Here is a 21,017-nt window from a genome sequence, read left to right as displayed (position 1 = left end):
TGCACAGCCAGCCACCTACCCATTCCATCTGGTTGCTCGCGGTGCCATGGCCACAAGGCAAGGAGGGGTGGTGGTGGAGCTGCCCCACCCGCTCCACACCAGCTTATCTCAGGGCCCCCACAACCAAGCCATCCATACCCCAACACTCATGGTGTTACTCACGACACTCACGGTGGCAATACCAGCAGCCATGTGCAGCAATAGCCCATGTGGCTGCCTTCCCACTTCTTCTGCTTGCTTGCAGCTGCAACATACTGGTGCTATGGCAGCGAGACAAGGCAAGTGGCTTGGCTTCAGGGGCCCTGAGGTAAGCCGATGCGGGGCGCGTGGTGCAGCTCCACTGCCCCTGTCTCACTGCAGTGGCACGCCACGTGGCTCCTGCCCCACTGTGAGCAAGCAGAAGAAGTGGGCCTCCCGTACATGAGGAAAAAATAAGACACCTCCAAAAATAAGCCCTAGTGCTTATTTTGTTGCCCAAAAGAAATTAAGACCCGGTCTTATTTTCAGGGAAACATGGGTATTTCAGTAAGTTAACTGTTGTGTAAATGTTGGTTGTACTGGAGTGAACATTTGCTAGTATGTGGCAACTTGACCTTAAGATACCAAGTGTAAAATAAAGGGCAGCTTAATAGCATGAATCATGGATTCAGCTTTAATATGTGAACAAATGCAAAGGTGATCTGGTAAGGGATATTACTGTAATTTATTACCATCAAGGGAAAGGCATTGATTTAGGCAATTGAAAATGCCCTTGTATGCAATGTATGAAGGATTTTATAAAAATATCTAAATATTCATCATAGCTAACAAACAATGGTAAATGTGTTAGCGTTTATCATACCTAACAAGCATGTAAACTCTTGAGATTTCTTTCAATAATTTTAATGCAAAAATTCCATTAAACAAGACTGCACTACAGTACAACTTATTTCCATGTATTCCATTTTTACTTTTACTTGTGTGTCTGTGTGTGGGTGAGGTTGAGAGACAGGCAGAGAGAGAGAAACTGAAACACACTTCACATCATAGAATGTAATTAAAAAAAAAAAAAGTCCCCAGAAAGAATAACTATTTTTATACAGTTGTTTTAGGTCAACACATTTTATAGATGTGATGGACAAATGTTTGAAAACACAGAGATCATACACAGGGGTATCAAAAGAGTGGCCATATTGATGCAATTGAAATTCCATCTGTTTTCTATGCTCATTGCAGGTATTTTGCTCAGATAACTCAAAACGAGAATAGTAGTAGAGGACAGTAATACTTTATTCCTGCCTTTTTTTGGAGGTATTTTTTGGCTACCAGTCTACCCTATGGTTCTGGACCTTTGTAGAAGTCTCACATCATGTGTGAAGCAAAATTCTACTTTTCCTTTTGTGTGAGAAGATCCAACAAATTCAGGGCAACAAAATTTCATTGAATTGTAATCACTAGTTATCAAAGGTCTTTCACTACTACTGTATATAGAGAACAGTTCCCATATGGTCGTAATTTACTTACTGCTTGATTTTTAGGTTTGGGGTTTTTGAATCAAATACTTAACCATTGACAGAAAGAACAGGGAATTTATTGTGGCCTTGCACATTTTCTGGTCCAACCCCCCCACCCGCACCCCAAGAAAAGCCATCCTGTTTTTTCCCACGCAGCTGATCTGCAGCTTCTTTAATAACCTGGTTATTAAAAGTGGAAGCAGACGGATAAAATACAAAAGGGAAAAGGGATTAAGGAAAAAAAAAAGCATCCCCTGATTCATTAAATATTCACTTTCCTTAAAATTGTTTATTGGATTATTCAGCATGCAAAGAAGGAAGTGGTTGAGATTACTTCCTAACAATACATGCTGTGCCTTCTGAAATACATTCACGCCTGAGGGAGAAATGTGTAATGGAACACTATTACAATATGCTTATTTACCACAGCTAGATATGCTTCTGAAATGCTTCTGAAGCCTATTTCCAAACAAGATAGATGATGAAGGAATCATTTACACTCAATTTTGCAACAAGGGAGGGAAAGCGTGCAGTGCGTGGCTCCTGAAATTTTTTCCAATCCCTTTACCACTGCATTTTCTCCAACCAACTAATGTACAGCACGGCTGCGGTTATAACTGAATATCTTTGAGTGCAAAATCAACAAACCAGAAAAAAAAGACAAATAACGCACTACCAAAATGGTAGATCAAGCTGGAAAATAAGATCAGCATGCTAAGAACAGATGTAAGCAAGCTTAGAAGAGATGAAAGAAAAGAAGATGAAGAACAAGAAGGCCAATGCCTGATCAAGAAATAACAGAATAATAAGAGTCAGGAGGGATCTTGGAGGTCTTCTAATCAATCCTCTGCTCAAGCGGGAGACCCTCTATTACTTCAGACAAATTATTATCCAATCTCTTCTTTAAAAAAAACACCAGTGATGGAGCATCTGCAACTTCTGAAGGCAAGCCGTTCCACTGATTAATTATTCTCACTGTCAGAAAATTTCTCCTTAGTTCTAGGTTGGTTAGATAAACCCAATTCTTGTAACTATTCTTCATATGTTTTAGCCTCCAGTCCTCTCTGTAGCTCTTCTCTGCACTCTGTAGCATCTTTGTAGCTCTTCTCTGCACTCTTTCTAGAGTCTCAACATCTTCAACATCTTTATCGTGGCGACCAAAACTGGATGCAGCATTCCAAGTGTGGTCTTATTAAGGCATTATAAAATGGTACTAATACTTTCGTCTAGAAACAATATATCGCCAAGAAACAAGGAAGATTAAAGAAGTACTGGAAATTATAAAGCAGTAAATAACAGCTTAGCGAAGTAGATCAGCAGATACAAAGATCGAATTTCACACTATTGGCAGAATCTCCAGTTTCAAGCGAGTCTGAATAATTTCGACCAATCCATTAATAAAAAGGCAGCAGTGAATCAGTCAACATCTGACAAAGAAGGAACAGTGCAGTTTTGGGCACAGCCATGAGACAACCCAAAGAAATATAATAAGAATGCAGGTTAGATAAAGAAGGTGGATAAGAATTAAAATGAAGCTAAAATGAAAGAACTTGCAATAACAGCAGAAATGGTGGAGAAAATGGCAGGTAAAACTGAAGGTCAGTTAATATTGGCAAAACCTACCTAACAATGCAAGATCCAACAAAAGAGCAGCAGGGAACCGAAGATCAATTGCCTGCTTTACCAATGACATTCACATTGTTAACTGGTGTGGTAGCCGATGAGGTCCAACAGCATCTATTTGAAAACAAACTGTTTCCATTTGAGCAGAAGGGACGCTGCCCAAATTGTGGAGGAACAAAAGATCAGTTCCTAACCGGCAAGATGATTTTAGAAAATTGCAAGAGAAGGAAGCCCGACTTGAATGCAGTGTGGATTGAAGGCATTTGACTCCCTGCCATATGATTGGATAATCAAGTGCCTAAAAACAACAGGAGTCAGTAAAAACATTAGAAGTTTTGTGAAAAGATCAATGGCACAATGGAAGATATAGTTGCTGGTCAGTGGTGATAGATTGGGAAAGATTAATATCTTTCAAGGAGACTCACTCTCGCCACTACTGTTTGTCATTGCACTGATTCCTTTGTCAACAATACCGAGTAACTCAGGCCATGGCTTTCAAACAACAAGGCTATCCCACCTCCTTCACATGAATGATCTGAACGTATATGGAAAAACATCATCTGAAATAGTCTCCCTGCTCAGAATTGTTCATATACACAGCCAAGATACTGCAATGGAAATTGGACTGGATAAACATGCCATCCTCACTCTCAGCAGGGGAAAAATAGTGAAAACCGAAGGTATCAAGACACCTTATGGAAATAACATCAGGAGTCTGGATGAAGACGATCATTACAAATACCTGGGTATCCTTCTAGCCGTCAACCTCAAGCACACTAAAGTCAAGAAGAAGATAGAAGTGAATACATCAAGAGAGTGAAGAAGATCTTAAAGTCCAAATACTGTGGAGGAATTGCAGTCGAGGTGATTTACACCTGGGCAATTCCAGTCATTAGATACACAGCTGGAATATGCACAGAATTCAAGCTGAATTAGAAGCTCTGGATAGGAAGACCAGAAAAAGAACGACAATGAATCATGCCCTTCACCCACGCAGCAATGTAGACAGACTCTACTTACCAAAAAGAAAATACTTTGGAATGAAATATACAGACAGTTGATGAAGAAAAAAGGACATTGGAAGAATAGTTGAAGGATAGTGAAGAAAATGCACTGAAGTTAGTATATCACAAAGGCTTACTGAGTATTGGAAAGATCAAACTGGCCTACAAGAAAGATCAAATGAAGAAAAGAAAAGACCTGGTAAGGCAAAGTACTACAGAGCCAGTATATTTAAAAAAAAATAGCAGGCAAAGACAATAACAAAAGACCTGGCAATGGTTAAGAGCAGGAAAGTTGAAGAAAAAGACAAGTAGCCAATTATGGATGCACAAGACTAATCCATAAGCACAAATACATACAAAGCCAGAATTGATAAGACAGCAATAGAGAGCAAGTGCCCCCCCCATCCCCCTCAAAGAAACTGAAGAAACATTGGACTGCCTGCTTAGCTGCTGCAAGAAGATCACACAGACTGATTCCAAACAACAACATGACAAAGTAACAGCAACGGTGCATTGGACTATCTGCAAGATAGTCCAATTTTTTTCCTGCAAGCAAGAACTTCTGGGACCACAAAATAGACAAAGTAATAGAGAATGAAGAAGCTAAAGTACTCTGGGACTTTAGAAGTCAAAGAGGTGTTGCTGCGTAACAGCTTAAATTGTTGTTGACAAGAAAACAAAGACAATACCAACAGTAATAGGTACCTTGGGTGTAATTGCAAAACATCTGGAGCATTACGAGAAAACCATCAGCATTGACAAAATATCATCAGTCAAATGCAAAAGGCAGCTTTACTTGGAACAGGTTACATCCTGTGATGCTACCTTTAACTCTATCAAACAACAAATTCTGTCTATCCTGGGTCCTTGGGAAGAATTCCGTAGGGGGATACAAGTGTCAACCTCTGGCTGATTGTGTGATCAGCCATAATAACAGTATTGTTATCTGTATTTGTATTTGTGTATATTTATAGATTTCTGCCTTCTTCTCATCTGGCATCTTTCTGCCTGCATGTATGGATTGAGGAGCACAGGGTAGGCAGCAAAACGTTTCTCCCTGGACCATATGACTAGAAGGCAGATATAATGGCATCTAGGAATGACCTTGGGAATCAGGGGGAAGAGCCACATCCTAGACCAGGAGTGTCAAGCTCAATTTCATTGAGGGCTGCATCAGGGTTGTGTTTGACCTTGGGGGGGGGGCGGGGTGTGTGTGTGGCCAGCTCGATGTCACTCATGTCAGGGGCACCTGTGGCCCAGCCAGTGAAAATGGGCTCCCGAGCTCCATTTCTGGCTGCAAGGGCCTCCTGCAACCCTCTGCCAGCAAAAACGGAGCTCAAGAGGGCCACCCACGGCCCTCCTGAGCTCCGTTTTTGCTGGCAGAGGCACCACGGGCTGGTCCTTCGCTATTTCCAGGGTGGTCATGCAGGCCAGATCTAAGCACACCACGGGCCGGATCCGGCCCCGGCTTGAGTTTGAGTCTGACACCCCTGGTGCAGACAATGGTCTGATAAACAAAATTTGAGTCCAAACGAGGGGTAGAAAAAGAGTCTCAGAAGGGAACCTCCCTAGTTTTGGGGCCAGTAAAAGGGAGAAATGACAGGGGTATTTTCAGACTTGCAAGATTCTGTTAATTTTAATATTGGGGCTTAAATAGAGTCAGTACTCCTAAATGCATTTCTTGTCTGGATTACCTCACAAGGCTGACAGTAGAAAGGAGAGGACTTGGAATAGCAAAATCTGGGCCCCTATTCAACTTCTTGAAGAGGGGTAATTAATTCTTCCCTCTAGTGGTGGGATTCTAATTTTTTTACTACCAGTTCTGTGGGCATGGCCGGCGTGGCTAGGTGGGTGTGGCAGGGGAAGCTTACTGTAAAATCTCCATTCCCACCCCACCCCACTAACCTGCTTTCCAGCTCCCTTCTCCTGTGCAGGGCAACAAAAGAAGACCTAGCCAATCAGCTGGGACTCAGGAGGCAGAGAATAGATGGGGGCGGGGCCAGTTAGAGGTGGTATTTGCCGGTTCTCCAAACTACTCAAAATTTCAGTTACCGGTTTTCCAGAACTGGTCAGAACCTGCTGAAACCCACCTCTGCTTCTCTCCCACCCTCACTCCCTCTCTTTCTTTCTTTCTCTCTCTTTTTCTCTTTCTGTAAGTCTGGTGTGTACCTTAGGGAGATAGCAAGCTTAGTTTTTTAAAAGTTTTATATGTGGACAGCGGTGTCTGCAGGACAGCGGAAGTCAAAACAGGCAAGGTGGCAGAATTGCGAAGCCCAGCCCCTTTGTTCATATGTGTCATATTGAAGCCTGCTTTATGTACTGTAACTTCTTATTGCTCTTGTGGTGTCTGCACTAGGCACTTAATAAATAAATAGCCCGAAGCAAAAAGTTCTCTTTACTAACCAATCCATAATTCTTCCCTACAATTCAACACAACTCTGAACCTAAGGAAGCACTGTGATATTCATTCATCCATTAACTTAGAGAGTCTGACATCTATAACTCTACTCCAGGCAACTATAATTAGTACATAGTGCAGCTACCAGTGAAGGAAACTACTGGAGCATTTACATGCTGAAAATTAAGTACTCGCTTGGATGTTTGCCAAAGTGTTATCCTTAGGCCATTTAAAGAGCCATCCGCTAAGAGAAATAGGCTCACCCTGAAAACACGAGGCTCCCGTTTCTGCAGCATTTGGTTTGCTTTCATGGTCTCTACTCCATTAACCCAGGATTTGGTTTCAGAAGAGAATGATGGATGAAGAACTGTTGCTAATCTGTGAGCCAGTTGAAATAAAGCATCTCAAAACAATCCAAAAGGATCGTGAATTCTGAAGCAAATCTCTCTTGAATCTCTAAGTGGGAAATGTAAAGGAACGTAGAGACGACCTTGGAGAAGGAATGGGCCATGAAGGGAGGAGAAACAGGAATTCAGTCCTGTGCAAGTCCCTGTCTTGATTTTTTTTTGTAAAAAGTTTTTTATTGTTTTATACACAAACACATAATACATCAGTCATTCTGTGTGTCATCTCGGTGTTTCTTCAGTGACTTCTTCTTCTCTTGTTACTCCTCTTTTTTTTACAACATCCCATACAATATTTTTATTTTATCATTCTCTTATTTAATTATTAAATTATTTATCTATATCTATTTTCTAACCAATGATAGAATTGTCCCCATATCTTAAAATATTCTGTGTCTTCTCTTTCTTTGATTTTCAAAGTTAATCTATTCATTTTTGCACAATCTAAAAATTTTTTATCACTTCCCCTTCCGAAGGGATTTTCTCTGCTTTCCATCTTTGCGCAAATACTATCCTCGCTGCAGTTATTACATGTATAATCAAATATATATTTTCTTTACTAATTTTCTCTGGAAGGATACCCAATAGGAATAGCTCAGGTTTTAAATCATGATTCATGTTGATGAATCATTTCTTCTAACTATATCTTAATTTTACTCCAGTAATTTCTAGCTTCTGGGGAAGTCCACCACATATCCCTGCCTTGATTTTGTGTGGTATAAAAAGGGGCCAGGAGGAATTTTCAGAGTTCAAGATTGAGGTCAACCTTTTATGGTGGGTCAGGTCAAGAAATAGACACTAAGAGGATTCTAGAAATAATATTTTCTCGCTGCAGGATATAACACAGTGGTGAAATCCAAATTTTTTTACTACTGGTTCTCTGGGCGTAGCTTGGTGGGTGTGGCAGGGGAAGGATACTGCAAAATCTCTATTCCCACCCCACTCCAGGGGAAGGATACTGCAAAATCCCCATTCCCTCCCCACTCCAGAGAGAAGGATACTGTGAAATCCCCATTCCCACCCCACTCTGGGTTCAGCCAGAGGTGGTATTTGCCGGTTCTCCGAACTACTCAAAATTTCCGCTACTGGTTCTCCAGAACCTGTCAGAACCTGCTGGATTTCACCCCTGATATAACAGTAGAATCTTGAGACCCAATCAAAGTCTCTCTGCCCCATCACAAAATCAAGGTGTGGTTATTATGAGTTTCTTTCTCACACTTTCTACTTTCTTGGGACTGTTGCCTATTGTCCTCCCATTGTAACTCATCACATTTTTTTCCCAAGCTCACCCCAAGATGGTAGGTTAATCAGCAAATCACGATTCAGCAAATCACAGTTCAGTGTATGAACCCAAACTCATGAAGACTACAGTCTTTAATTTCCTGTACCTCAGCTATGGAAAATGGAAACTAAAGTGTGGAAACTCAAGGGCAACGTTCTGTTAACGGGGTAAAAAAACCGGTGAAGCTCCCAATATTTCTTCTATACCTGACCAATCCAGAGGCTTCAAACTAGCTGCCAATGCTTCTGGGTTCATAAAGAACTCTCAAAACCAAACATGCTATAGTAACTCATTGTGCAAATGTCCAGCCTCAGATTATATATTTCCTAAGAAAAACCTCCAAGTCGTTCAGCAACTGCTTTCTGTCTTCCTACCAATAAACTGGTGGCAAGATTTAATTGATTGGTTTTTGGACATAGCCATTGGGGTTTAGAAAGAGTAGCATCAACCCTGATTTTTTGGACTGGACTTGACTATTCTTTGGCTTTTGTGGACTTTGATGTTTTCGGTCGGAGGAGATAAACCTCCCTTTATAAGTAAAGACTGTTGGCAAGCAGCCACTGGGTTGCTGCCAATTCTGTTATCAAAGGAAATTCTTGTCTGCTGGTTTATTTTAACTCTTGATCGACGGCTGGTGTGCGTGTGTGAGACAGGGACAGAACAGGATCTTGCACAGCAAAATAGAATAGGTTTTATGTAACTGAAATATCTATGCTACAGAGGTATTTCTAAACACTGTAAAATAATTATAATTATAATAACAAACAAGAAATAAATGTACATCCTCCACTTCAGCACAGACATAAGGTGTGCTTCTTCATGACAACTCTTCCTGCAAAAAAATAAAATAAAATAATATTTTAAAAGTGTTATCTAATCCACCTGGAATGTAATGTTTTCTCCTTTTTATCATGAGGGTCGGTGTGCAGATGTTTTTAACCATTTCAATGTCTTTCCTGCTCCAGGCACACTGGAATTATCTGTAACCATAAAAAACATTATATAGAATGTGCACTCTGTCAGTGGAAAGTCAAAATATTGTCCCTTTCCCTGGGTTTTTATTGATGGAGACAGATTTCTCTAAAGGTTTGGGAAGCAGCATTTTATAGGGAATAAATTATGTGCATTGTTGTAATTTTGTTAATACAGATAAACAGTAACCATAATTTTCCAAGGAGTGGAAAGAGAGAGGGAGAGAGGGAAAAATGGAGAGGTCAAAAAGGAGTCTATACACCTAGTAAAATTCTAGATACTTCTGCTGTTATTGGTACCTCTCCTTCCTCTTTACTTTCAAATTATACATTTACTTTTCCAGTCCCACAGCCTGGAGTTTAAAGGTGGCAGAACTCAGGGTTGACTCAGCCTTCGATTCTTCCGAGGTCAGTAAAATGAGGATCCAGATTGTTGGGGGCAATATGCAAATAACACTTCTACATCGTATAGTGCCCAGAGAATGCTGTAAAGCACTAAATGCTGATGCTAAAATGCTATAACCTTCTAACCTACTTGATATATATACCCTGAGACATTCTAGGGTGTGGCTACCCTGAACCTCTTTCCCCTTCTCGCCTCTAGCTTGGGACTGCGCAGTCTCTTAATCTGGACCTCTCTCTGGGAAAGCTCTCTGTTGCCAAATTCTCCTGCACTGCTCCTGCAGGTGCACATTTCATCACATTACACCTATTTAATGGGGGAGGGTGCGGCGTCCCAAAACCAAAAGGACAAAAATGGCACCTCTGAAAATTGGTGATTTTAGTGAATTTCAATTGTGCAAATTCAAAACAGGACAAGGGACAATACGTGATTGCCTATTCCTACCATAGAACTACTTTATATGCAGATGATATCATTCTAATGGTAGAAAGTGAAGAGGAACTAAAGAGCCTCTTGATGTGGGAGAAGGAGGAGAGTGCAAAAGTTGGCTTGAAACTCAACATTAAGAAAACTAAGATCATGGCATCCGGCCCTCTCAATTCCTGGCAAATAGATGAGTAAGAAATGGAGATAGTGACAGATTTTATTTTCCTGGGCTCCAAGATCGCTGCAGATGGGGACTACAGCTGAGAAATTAAAAGACACTTGCTCCTGGGGAGGAAAGCTATGGCAAATCTAGACAGCATACTAAGAAGCAGAGACATCACCCTGCCAACAAAAGTGCGTATAGTCAAGGCTATGGTTTTTCCAGCAATGTATGGTGGTGAAAGTTGGACCATAAGGAAGGCTGTTCGTCAAAGAATTGAGGTCTTTGAACTATGGTGCTGGAGAAGATCAAACCGGTCAGTCCTAGAGGAGATCAACCCTGACTGTTCTTTAGAAGGCCAGATCCTGAAGATGAAACTCAAATACTTTGGCCACCTAATGAGAAGGAAGGACTCACTGGAGAAGAGCCTAATGCCCAGAACGATTGAGGGCAAAAGAAGAAGGGGACGGCAGAGAATGAGGTGGGTGGATGGAGTCACTGAAGCAGTCAGCAAGTTTAAATGGACTCCGGGGAATGGTAGAGGACAGGAAGGCCTGGAGGAACGTTGTCCATGGGGTCGTAATGGGTCGGATGTGACTTCATGACTAACAACAACAACAGCAACAACAACCTTATAATGAGGTTATCTTTTTGGCTTCAGCATGCAACTTCCATACCTCATAACTTTTTGTACTGGTGAACTAGTGGGATTTGTACTCCAACAAGAAAAACTAGGCCCATAATAATATAAAAAACGGTATTACACCATGTATTGCAAGAGTGAACAGAAAAGCACTTACAGAAACTTTATAGGTTGCACACAAGACAAATAAACCTTTTTCTCCAACCTGCATCTTTCAGAAGTCCTGAACAAAAGCTCCCAAGATTGCTAGTCAGCAGATTGTGAATTCTAGAGCCAAACAGATCTGGAGGACACCAGGAGATAACACTGGTCTTGACATGCCAACACCTTGTTTGTAGGTATATGAATCTTTTCCCATTGCGTCCTTGCCCAGATATATAAGTAGCATTGTTTGGACAAGCTACTGCACCAGGAGACCATGATCATCTAATTTCTCATCAGATGAAAACAATCATCATCCCTAACATCTCCATCCTTTCCTTTGAAGGCATAACTTTCTTAGTTGATTTGAGAATTTCAAAAGAGGCCCGGGACAATTGCTCCAGACAAGCACTTTTTTTGTTCTCATCAGGCTAAAGTTGTGGTCAAACTATATATTATCTGAAGTTTTAGAGGGCAAGGGTCAAGCCAGAAAGACGGGCCTAGGCAAGACAATGGGAAGAAAACTCACTGGTGAATGCCTGCATTGGGAATTGCTGGTAACTTACAACAATTAATTTAGTGAGCATCCGAAGTTACCACGATACCGAATAAAGTGACTTATGACCGTTTTTCACACTTACAACCATTGCAGCATCCCCATGGTTACTTGATCAAAGTTCAGACCCTTAGAAACTGACTCATATTTATGACGGTTGCAGTGTCCCGGGGTCATGTGATCACCTTTTGTGACCTTCTGACAAACAAAGTCAACAGGGAAGCCAGATTCACTTAACAAACGTGTTACTAACTTAGCAACTGCAGTAATTCACTTAACAATTGTAGCAAGAGAGGTCATAAAATGGGGCAAAATTTACCTAACAACTGACTTGTTTAGCAACAGAAATTGTGGTCATAAGTCAAGGACTACCGGTATTATTTTACAGCTGTATAAAGTTCATTTATTTATGTTGATTGAGTAATGCTCTTTTTCCCTACTGTGACAAGGCATCAGTTTGGAGCCAATAGATATAGAAAAATAACTTATCTGGTTTAATTTAGGCAACAGAATGGACTATAAAAACACACCATCAATTTAAATGTTATAGCCAAATATTTGTTTTGGAACAAAGACCAGTTTGGCAGGTAAATTGTAAAAGGATGGTTTCTAGGAGTCAGCCCAACATTTCCAATGTTTCAAAATAACCTCTTCTCTCCCATGGAGATTTTTTTCTCAGTCTGTGTCAAAGCACGTTGTCCTATAAACTTCTTTTGTACTGTATTTATCCTAGAAACGAAGTTTAGATTCTATGTTTTCACTCTCATTCTATCACTCCCAGAAGTCTGCTCTGAGGAAGTCCACATACTCTAATCAGTAAACACTATATTCAAATGCCTTATGTGTGTAATGACCAGGTGTAATTGTTGTCCCCAGTTCGGGTCGTAGCCTGGTGCCGGAGCCGATGAAGAACACCAGACTGGAGGTGCAGGTTTTATTTCCTTTTATTGAAGCACTTCAGTGAAAGGGGCCCCAGCCAGCAAAATGCCAGGACCCAGAACAAAGAATTAAGAGAGCTTCATACAATTTCACTAAAGCAGAAGGCAGGATATATAAGAAATATCATCTAATAAACATTTAGTAATGATCTAACCATTTGTTCTATTGGTCTCTAGCCATCCCTATTCCTACGCCTTAGCTAATGAGTGCTCCAGAAGTTATCTAATACACCTTCCATTTGCTCCAGGTCATCCCTATTTCTAACTTCTAGCTGAGATATGCAGGATGATTAAATCTTTGTTATCTGTTCTCTAACCACCTACCTTGTTTCCCCTAAAATAAGACATCCCCTGATAATAAAGCCAAATTGGGATTTTGAGCGCATGCACTAAAATAACCCCCCCTGAAAATAAGCCCTCCCCAAAAATATTTAAACATAGGAGCAACCAGTACCCGCCATTTCCTCTGGTTTCCTCCATGCACCCCAAAACAATAAGACCTCCCCGAAAATAAGGCCAAGCGCTTATTCCGGGGTTCCAAAAAATATAAGACAGCCTTATATTCAGGGAAACACGGTAGGATGGTTACAAGTGTTACACCTGCATATTACCTGTGAATAAACACTCTTTGTTCTTGCCAGACAGACTCCACAAATACAGGTTTCCTGGTTTTCTTTCAAGTGTAGGCCACAGCCTTGCTTCTTTTTAGCAGACAACCCATCATAATGGTACATGGGAATGATCTTGGGAGACAAGAGCCACAAGCCACCCAACAGTTAGATAAAAGGCAGCTGAGCCCACAGAAGCACTGGCGGTGTGGCAAACATATTAGAAAGGACTCTCCCTAGTTTCTTGGATTGTAAAGGCAAGGGGGGAAGAGATATACATTCGGACTTCTCACAACACAGATGACAATCTTACCTTAAGCAGCTCCCAGTACCTGGTTTATTGAGAGCCTAATTTTCTTCATGTGGCATAGTATTTAAATTATTGGCAAGATACTGAGATGGTAAAAATTGAAAAGGCACGGACAAATTAAATGTTTATGTTCTGGGAGAAAAGGTAACACCACTGAAAGTTGAAGAAAAGTAAGAATCAACTTTTCTCAAGAGACGGGTTTGATCTCTTTCTAAAGGTTAAAGGGCTGGTGAACTTGATTGTGGGTTGAAAAACAGTAAGCAAAAGGTCTATCACTTCCTTACCTCCTGTGCAAAATAAGGAAAGCTTGACCTATTGACCATACAGTTATGAAAGTGTACAAACTCGCAAACTGTCAGGAAGCTGACATTACTGGCATCTGTCAGGATTCACAGCATCCTCTTCCATCTTGCCGTCCCTACCTATTCACCTAACCCAGGGGTGTCAAACTCAAGGCCCACGGGCCACATCTGGCCTGCGGGGTGCTTAGATCTGGCCTGCAGGGCCACCCTGGAAACAGGAAAGGACTGGCCCGCTGTGCCTCTGCCAGCAAAAACAGAGCTTGGGAGGGCCATGCATGGCCCTCGCAAGCTGTTTTCATTGGCAGAGGGTTGCAGGAAGCCATCGCAACCAGAAAGGGAGCACAGGAGCCCCTTTTCATTGGCAGAGCACTTGGGCCACCACATGAGTGTTGTCAAGCTGTCCACGCCTCCCCCCCCTTAGGTCAAATACAACCCTGATGTGCCCCTCAACGAAATCGAGTTTGACACCCCTGACCTAACCCTTTCAGGATGAAAAAAGAGAGAAGCACATGGGGAATGCCTGCATTCAGAAAATTGGAATCAAAAGGCTTTCTAGATTCCTCTTGCAAGTGGGCTGGATGAATGCAACTGCCCACTGTGATATAACTGCATTGGATGTTCACATTTGGCGGGTGCAAAGAAGCACCAATAAATTACAGCTGAAAGGAGAAAATGGGGTGGGCCTGGGGGAATGTTTCTTAGGAATCCATACAGACGTCAGATTCTCAACTAGAATAAAACAAAATATTTCAGCAGGCCATGGAACCTTTCCATCTCCAATCCAATTAAAGCTAGGCTACCTATCTTCCATTCAGAAGGGAGGAAGGGAGGAGCAAGTCTTCTGATCTTTCTACTTGGGGATGTCAATCAGCATCTTGGATTAAAGCAACACAAGAGCAGTCTGGTCCGCGGCATTGTCCCTCCTTGTCCTGCTTTGCTTCACATCTGCTTCTCACCTAGGCCACCAGAGGAGCAGGCAAAGCAGGTGGCTCTCAGCTCAGCAGCAGCTGTCTCACCCCTTCCCCTCCTCCCCGGGACCATCGAAGAGGAGCCTGGTTTGGCTTCAGCCGTTGGGAGTTGTTGTCCCGAGTAACAAGCCCACCCTTTGTTTTGCAAAGGGAGAGAATGGAGGAAGAATGCTTGACCTGGAAACAGAGACTCTATCGTGGCAGACGCGTCTGCCTCCCTACTGTGCAGGCTTTGTTGGATTTGCAAGACGCTGCGTGAGAAAAGTGACCTGAGTGGGCCAGGCTGCCAACAGCAAGTTACACCTCCCCCACTCCCACACACACACACTTCAGAGGCATAGTCAATAATGTCTGTCCTTGTAATTGGGCTCAATGGCTCATCTTCATAGCAAAGTTCCTTAAACAGCTTTGGGCTGTTCTTTGCTTATAATACGGAGATACGGAGGATCCCGGATCTGCGTACCTTCCGTCGCGCGCTCAAAACGTTCTTATTTCATCAAGCTGGCCTGGCCTAAGTTTTTTCCCCTTTTTTTTTTTTTTTTTTTTTTTTTTTTAATTATTATATTTTTATTATTAAGAAATAACAAAAAAGAAAAAAAAATCAATACAAAAAATCAATAGTAAGGAAAAAAAAATTTTTCCCCCCCAACGTGCTATACAAACGGAAAGGAAGTTTTAGGAACTTGAAGTCTTCAATTCTTCCAGAAATCTCTTTGATAAGGTACTGGTGCCGATTCATCCAATCTCCCAAGTGCAAAGTCCACAAATGGTTGCCAAGTGTTCCAAAAAACATTTTCTTTATATATACCACTTCTAATTTTAATATCACTGTTGCAATATTTTCAGGATCAGACTCAATAATTAAGATAAGAATTATATATTCAAATAAAGCTCTGTTTAATCACAGATGGCATTCTATATTCACTGAATATTTACAGATAGAAGCGAGGTAAAAGTGGTGATCAGCTTCTTATATACACAATGGGTGGAGCTATATGTACAAGTGATGAGTCATGAATACATTATAAGTCAGAGAGTCAGTTAACCCTTGATATTCCTTATATACATTATTTACAGAGTAGGGAAAGAGGCATTTATATCTAACAAATCCCCCTCTAAATGCCGATTGGTTGTATGACACCAATTACATTCTTGTTCAGGACTATACATTACATGCAGTTTGGAAGTTAGATATTTATGTTGTTTACCGGGCAAAGGCTTTGTTAATATATCAGCTATTTGTTCTGAAGTATCACAGTGCACAGCTTTTATAAATCCATCGTGAGACAGTTGTCTCACATGTTTAAACTTTATATCTATGTGTCTAGATCTCTGCCCAATAGCATCAGATCTAGAGATTTCAATAGCTGCTTTGTTGTCTTCATTCATGATGAAAGGTAAAGCAGGTTTCTTCCAAATTTCAGAGATCAAGTCATTAAACCATACAAGGTTATTTGCAGCTTTAGACAAACAAATGTATTCTGCTTCAGTCGTTGAAGTAGCTACTAGTTCTTGCTTGCCGGTGTACCAATAAATTGGACAGTTATTTAGAAAGAAAATGTATCCTGATGTACTTTTTCTGCAAGATGTATCTCCTGCCCAATCCGCATCTGCATAACATACAAGTCTCGGTTCCTTGTTACAATTTGGTTCTAATACAAGACAGAAATCTATTGTGCCTTTTAAATACTTTAAAATTCTTTTGATAGCTTCCCAATGATATATTGTTGGTTTACTGACATACCTAGATAATAAATTGAGTGGTAAAGCAATATCTGGTCTAGTCCAATTAGATATATAAAGGAGTGAACCTATAATTGACCTATAAAACGTGTTATCTTTGAATTCCAAAGATGGTTCATTAGTATTTCTAAGAAAGTCAGTTTGCATAGGTGTATCACAAGGTTTAGCGTCCATCAAATTACATTTGTTCAAGAGTTCTAAAATCTTATCCTTTTGTGTGAGCTGGAAACCCTTCTTTGTTTTACTGATCTGTACACCAAGATATTTGTTTACTTTACCTAATGATTTTAGTGAGAAATGTTCATTTAATTTGTTTACAAACATTTCTCTTTTTTCTTTGTGTTTACCAATGTACAATATATCATCTACGTAAATTAACACAAATTCAATACAATCATTACTCCTTTTGATAAAGAAACAGTTATCAGCAGAGGTTGCATTAAAACCCATGGTATTGAGTACTTTCACTAAACAATCATACCATCTTTTACCGGATTGTTTTAATCCATATAAGCTTTTGTTTAACAACCAAGTCTCATTCCTATTAGTGTATTGACTATGAGGGGCCCTTACATATATTTCCTTATCTAATTTTGCGTGTAAGTACGCAGTTTGTATATCGTATTGGAATACATCAAGGTTGAGTGCTGATGCTACCACTAAAGCTGTTTTGACACTCTCGGTCCTTACAGTAGGGGAATAAGTGTCTGTATAGTCCTCTGGATATTTTTGTGCGTAGCCTTGAGCAACTAACCTAGCTTTATATAATGAATTGCCTCCTTCCAAATTTTTAATTTTATATATCCACCTGGTGCCAATAATAGTTTTATCTTTAGGAGCAGTTATGGGTGTAAACACATTTAATCCTTGCAAACTTTCCATTTCTTTTTTCATAGCAAGCTCCCATTTTTCTTTTTCTTCCTGGGGAAGTTTTAGAACTTCATCATATGTATTGGGAGTTGTTTGTTCGTTATTCATGTTCATTATGTAATCCTTATATTTGTTTGGCATTTTATTTCTGTTGCTTCTAAAAGTTCTTTCTGGTTTACTATTGTTGTCATGCATATATCTTGCTTCCTTTTTTGTTAATGTATCAATTTTTATTTTGTGTTGGCTATTCGTCCATGTTTTTGTTTTGTTCTTATGTTTGTTAGTATTTTGTATGTTTACAGTTCTTTCTTTATGGTGTTTTGTTTCTAGGTGTTTGTTTGGGAATATTTCATTAAGGTGTAATTTAGACCAGTTGGCCTGTTCATGGAACACGGCTGATCTGGAAACTATAAACTTATTATTACTATCAATGAACCTATATCCTTTTGTGCCAGTTTCATATCCCATAAATTTAAGCCTTCTGGACACATTTTCTCCCTTCCTTCTCAATTGTTTAGGTATGTGTACATCTGCGGTGACCCCAAAGATATGCATGTGTGCCAATTTTGGTTTTCTATTATACATCACCTCGTATGGTGTTTTATTTATGATGCTGGACCATGTCCTGTTTTGTGTATAATTTGAATAGTGTAGGGCTTCTGACCAAAAATGTTTGCCTAAACCAGCATCCTCTAATGTACATCTAATCATGGTTTGTAATGTGGAATTCTTTCTTTCTGCAATTCCGTTCTGGAATGCTGAAAATGGACTGGAAGTGTAATGTAGCATTCCTCTATCCTTTAACCATTGAGAGAATTCTTGAGACATGAATTCACATCCTCTATCTGTCATGATCTGTTTTATTTTAATATTGTGTTGTGTCTCTATGCGTTTATAAAATTCCTTAAATTTTTGAAAGGTCTCATCTTTATGTTTTAATGTGTAAACAAAACCATAGCGGCTATAATCATCCACTATTGTTAAAAAATAACGTTTCTTATATGTGATTGATGGGGTAAGCGGTCCTACTAGATCCATGTGTACTAAGTCAAAAACTTTATTGGTTGTTCTAGTAGATTTTTTTGGTTTGGAACTAGTTTTCAGCTTTGTAGATTTACATACTGAGCATTCTAAATAGTTTTCACAATTTTTTATTTTGATACCTTCTGCGTGTTCAGTCATTTTTTGTACTACAGGAAAACTGGCATGTCCTAACTTTCTGTGCAATATATGAGCACATTCATCATGAATAGGCTTTCCTATTTTTGGTTTTTTTAAATTATGTGTATCATTATGATCATGGGTTATTTTACAATCATCATTGTCACTATTGCTGACATTTTCATCATCAGTTTCTATACATTCTTCAACATTTGAATCAACATTATGTAACCATTCTTCCTTTGCTATGAAGTAAGGTAGTCCCCCTTTAATCATTACAGTACCTATGTTGCATTTATTTTTCTCAAGGATTGCTTCTCCCTTTGAGAAAGTAATATTAATGTTAGATTCTCTGCTAAGTTTTAAAGCACTCAATATATTATGTGGTATTTTGGGTACTAGCAATACCCCCTCTATTTCTCCTAAACCAGGTAAAGTTACATTTCCTTTGCCTAATACTTGAACCTTTTCTTGGTTAGCTACTTTTATTATAAACTTATCTTCTGTGAAAGAAGACAATATACTTTTATTATTGGTGGTGTGATTTGTGGCCCCAGAATCTATAAGCCAATTATTGTTATCATTTCGCATTGTTTTTGTATTGTCATGTCTATTTAATCCATTTAGTGAACCAGATTTTCTATCTCTTGAATTTTCTCTGCCCCCTCTATTTTCTCTGTGGTTTGGTGGGTTTCTATATCTGTGTCTGTCTACAGAAGATTGCCTATAATTATATCTGTTTGTGTATTCTGGTCTACGCCTTTCTCTTGAAAATCTGGGACAATCTCTTCTATTGTGTTCTCTGGATCCACAATTATGACATCTATATGATTCATTATGTCTGTCTTGGAAAGCTACTTTCCTGAGAGTTCTATGTTCCGTATGATTATTAGAGCGACTTTTTCTGTAGTTATCCTCAGTTATCAATTTATTGGATAGATTTTCTATTGATAGATATCCTAGGTTAATGGTATCTAAATGTGACATAAAATTGTCCCATGATGAATCAAGTGAATTGATAATAACACTTTTCATTGTTTGGTCAGAGATTACTTCCCCTCTTAACTGTAGTTCAGCTCTTACTCTGTTTAAATATATTAAATGTTCACTTATAGAAACCCCTGGTTTTACTCTGGATGAAAAGAAATCTTTAGACATCCTTGTTGTAGTGGCTACACTGTTGCTGTGAAACAAATTAAACATATATTGAATGATTTCTGAGACAGTCAAATTTGATTTGATGCTATAATACATTGCAGGAGATATACTAGCTATTATTATAAAAAAGGCTCTATGGTGTAGGTTATCTATCTTTAAAGCCCAAGGTCTTCTTGGGGGATTGGTAATGAAAAATAGCAGATTCTCTTTCATGAAAATAACCTGAAGCTGTTGATACCATTCTTGCAGGTTATTTCCATCCACCTTCAATTTTGGAAAATCGCTGGGCAAGTTCCCTATATTGTTTTGACCGTTACTCACAACTTGAGGCAGTCCGTGATCTTGTAAATGTCTAAAGTTGCAGAAAGGTGTGGGGATGTCAGCAACAAGTCTGTGTGGCTCTTCCAGAAATTCAAATCTTCCCGGGCTGTCTTCGAGTTTTCGCGCATGCGCAGTTCTCATTTTGCTCGTGGCTTCGTCGTAGAAGGTTCTCTCCATCGCCGCCCGATCGTTCGGCTCTTCCTCAGACGATTCGGTCTCAGGCTCAGTCTTTGGTGTTTTGCTTGCAGCGATCGTTTCTCTCTTTCTCTCCCGGATAATGTCGCTTGCTTCAGATTTCGGAGTGGGGTAGAATCGGCAAGGTTCTCTGGGCTCGGGCGTCGCTGTCCTCGAGTTCTGGGTAGTGTTAGGCAGTCTTCGATTTGCTGGTTTGCTTGCTTGCTTCTCCGGTGACTTTCTGGATATTTTTAATTTCGGTCCAAATGCAGCAAACAGCGTTTTCATGGCAGACTCTATTTGTAAATTTATTGAGTCTTCTTCATTTTCCGTCTCTGATTCTTCAGAGGTGTGCGATTTTTCTTTCTCATTTTTCATGTCGTGCAGAGTTTTTCGCGCCAGACATTTTGAATCTGGCTTTCTGATTGGCTCAGCTTCATCCATTATGGGAGTCAGTTGCAATGAAGATGGCCGCCATTCAAAATTTCGCGCGGGACCGCTGTTCTCCCTCTTCGTTGTATTTTTGTCTACAAATTCAGCACTTACTGTTTTTGGGTCTTTAGTCTTTTTATTGGTGATGTGTTTCTCTTTCGCTGCTCCGTTGTTCTTTATTACATCTTGGAGTTTCGCGATGAGATTTTCATCACTCTTTTGACTTTTCAATATCTTTAATATTTCTGACCTGAGTTCGTTGTTTTCTACTTCGCTTTGTTCATCATCTTCATTTATTATTTCTTCATCTTCTGTAGTATATTCTTCAGGTTCATTTGAAATAGCGTTTGTGGATTCATCTATTATTTCTGAATCTTCTTCCATCTCTTTACTGTATGCTCTGGTGTTGGGTCTATCTCTTTTTGGCATTATCGAGTCCTTATTGAGTCTATCCAACCATCCTCTGCTACCAGATTGTTGCAATATTTTCAGGATCAGACTCAATAATTAAGATAAGAATTATATATT

At 39.9% G+C, this 21,017-nt stretch overlaps 1 protein-coding gene across 3 annotated transcripts in view; it reads right to left on the bottom strand.

Moving 5' to 3' along the window:
- The window catches only part of RHBDL3 (rhomboid like 3), a 142,288-nt gene that overhangs the window by 41,542 nt on the left and 79,729 nt on the right, over nucleotides 1-21,017 (bottom strand). The window contains exon 1 of one of the 3 annotated variants that reach the window (XM_087886957.1): nucleotides 9,087-9,184. The exons of the other annotated variants lie outside the window; for them this stretch is intronic. The gene's annotated coding sequence lies outside the window, so the exon portion shown is untranslated. Of the gene's footprint in view, nucleotides 1-9,086; nucleotides 9,185-21,017 lie in introns of those variants that run through there. 3 annotated transcript variants of the gene reach the window in all.

Source organism: Pantherophis guttatus, chromosome 2, assembly GCF_059756535.1.
Source record: "Pantherophis guttatus breed Tessera chromosome 2, ASM5975653v1, whole genome shotgun sequence".
Lineage (NCBI taxonomy): Eukaryota > Metazoa > Chordata > Lepidosauria > Squamata > Colubridae > Pantherophis > Pantherophis guttatus.
The sequence above is the reverse complement of the archived record's forward strand: the minus strand, read 5'-3'. Positions and strand labels throughout refer to the sequence as shown.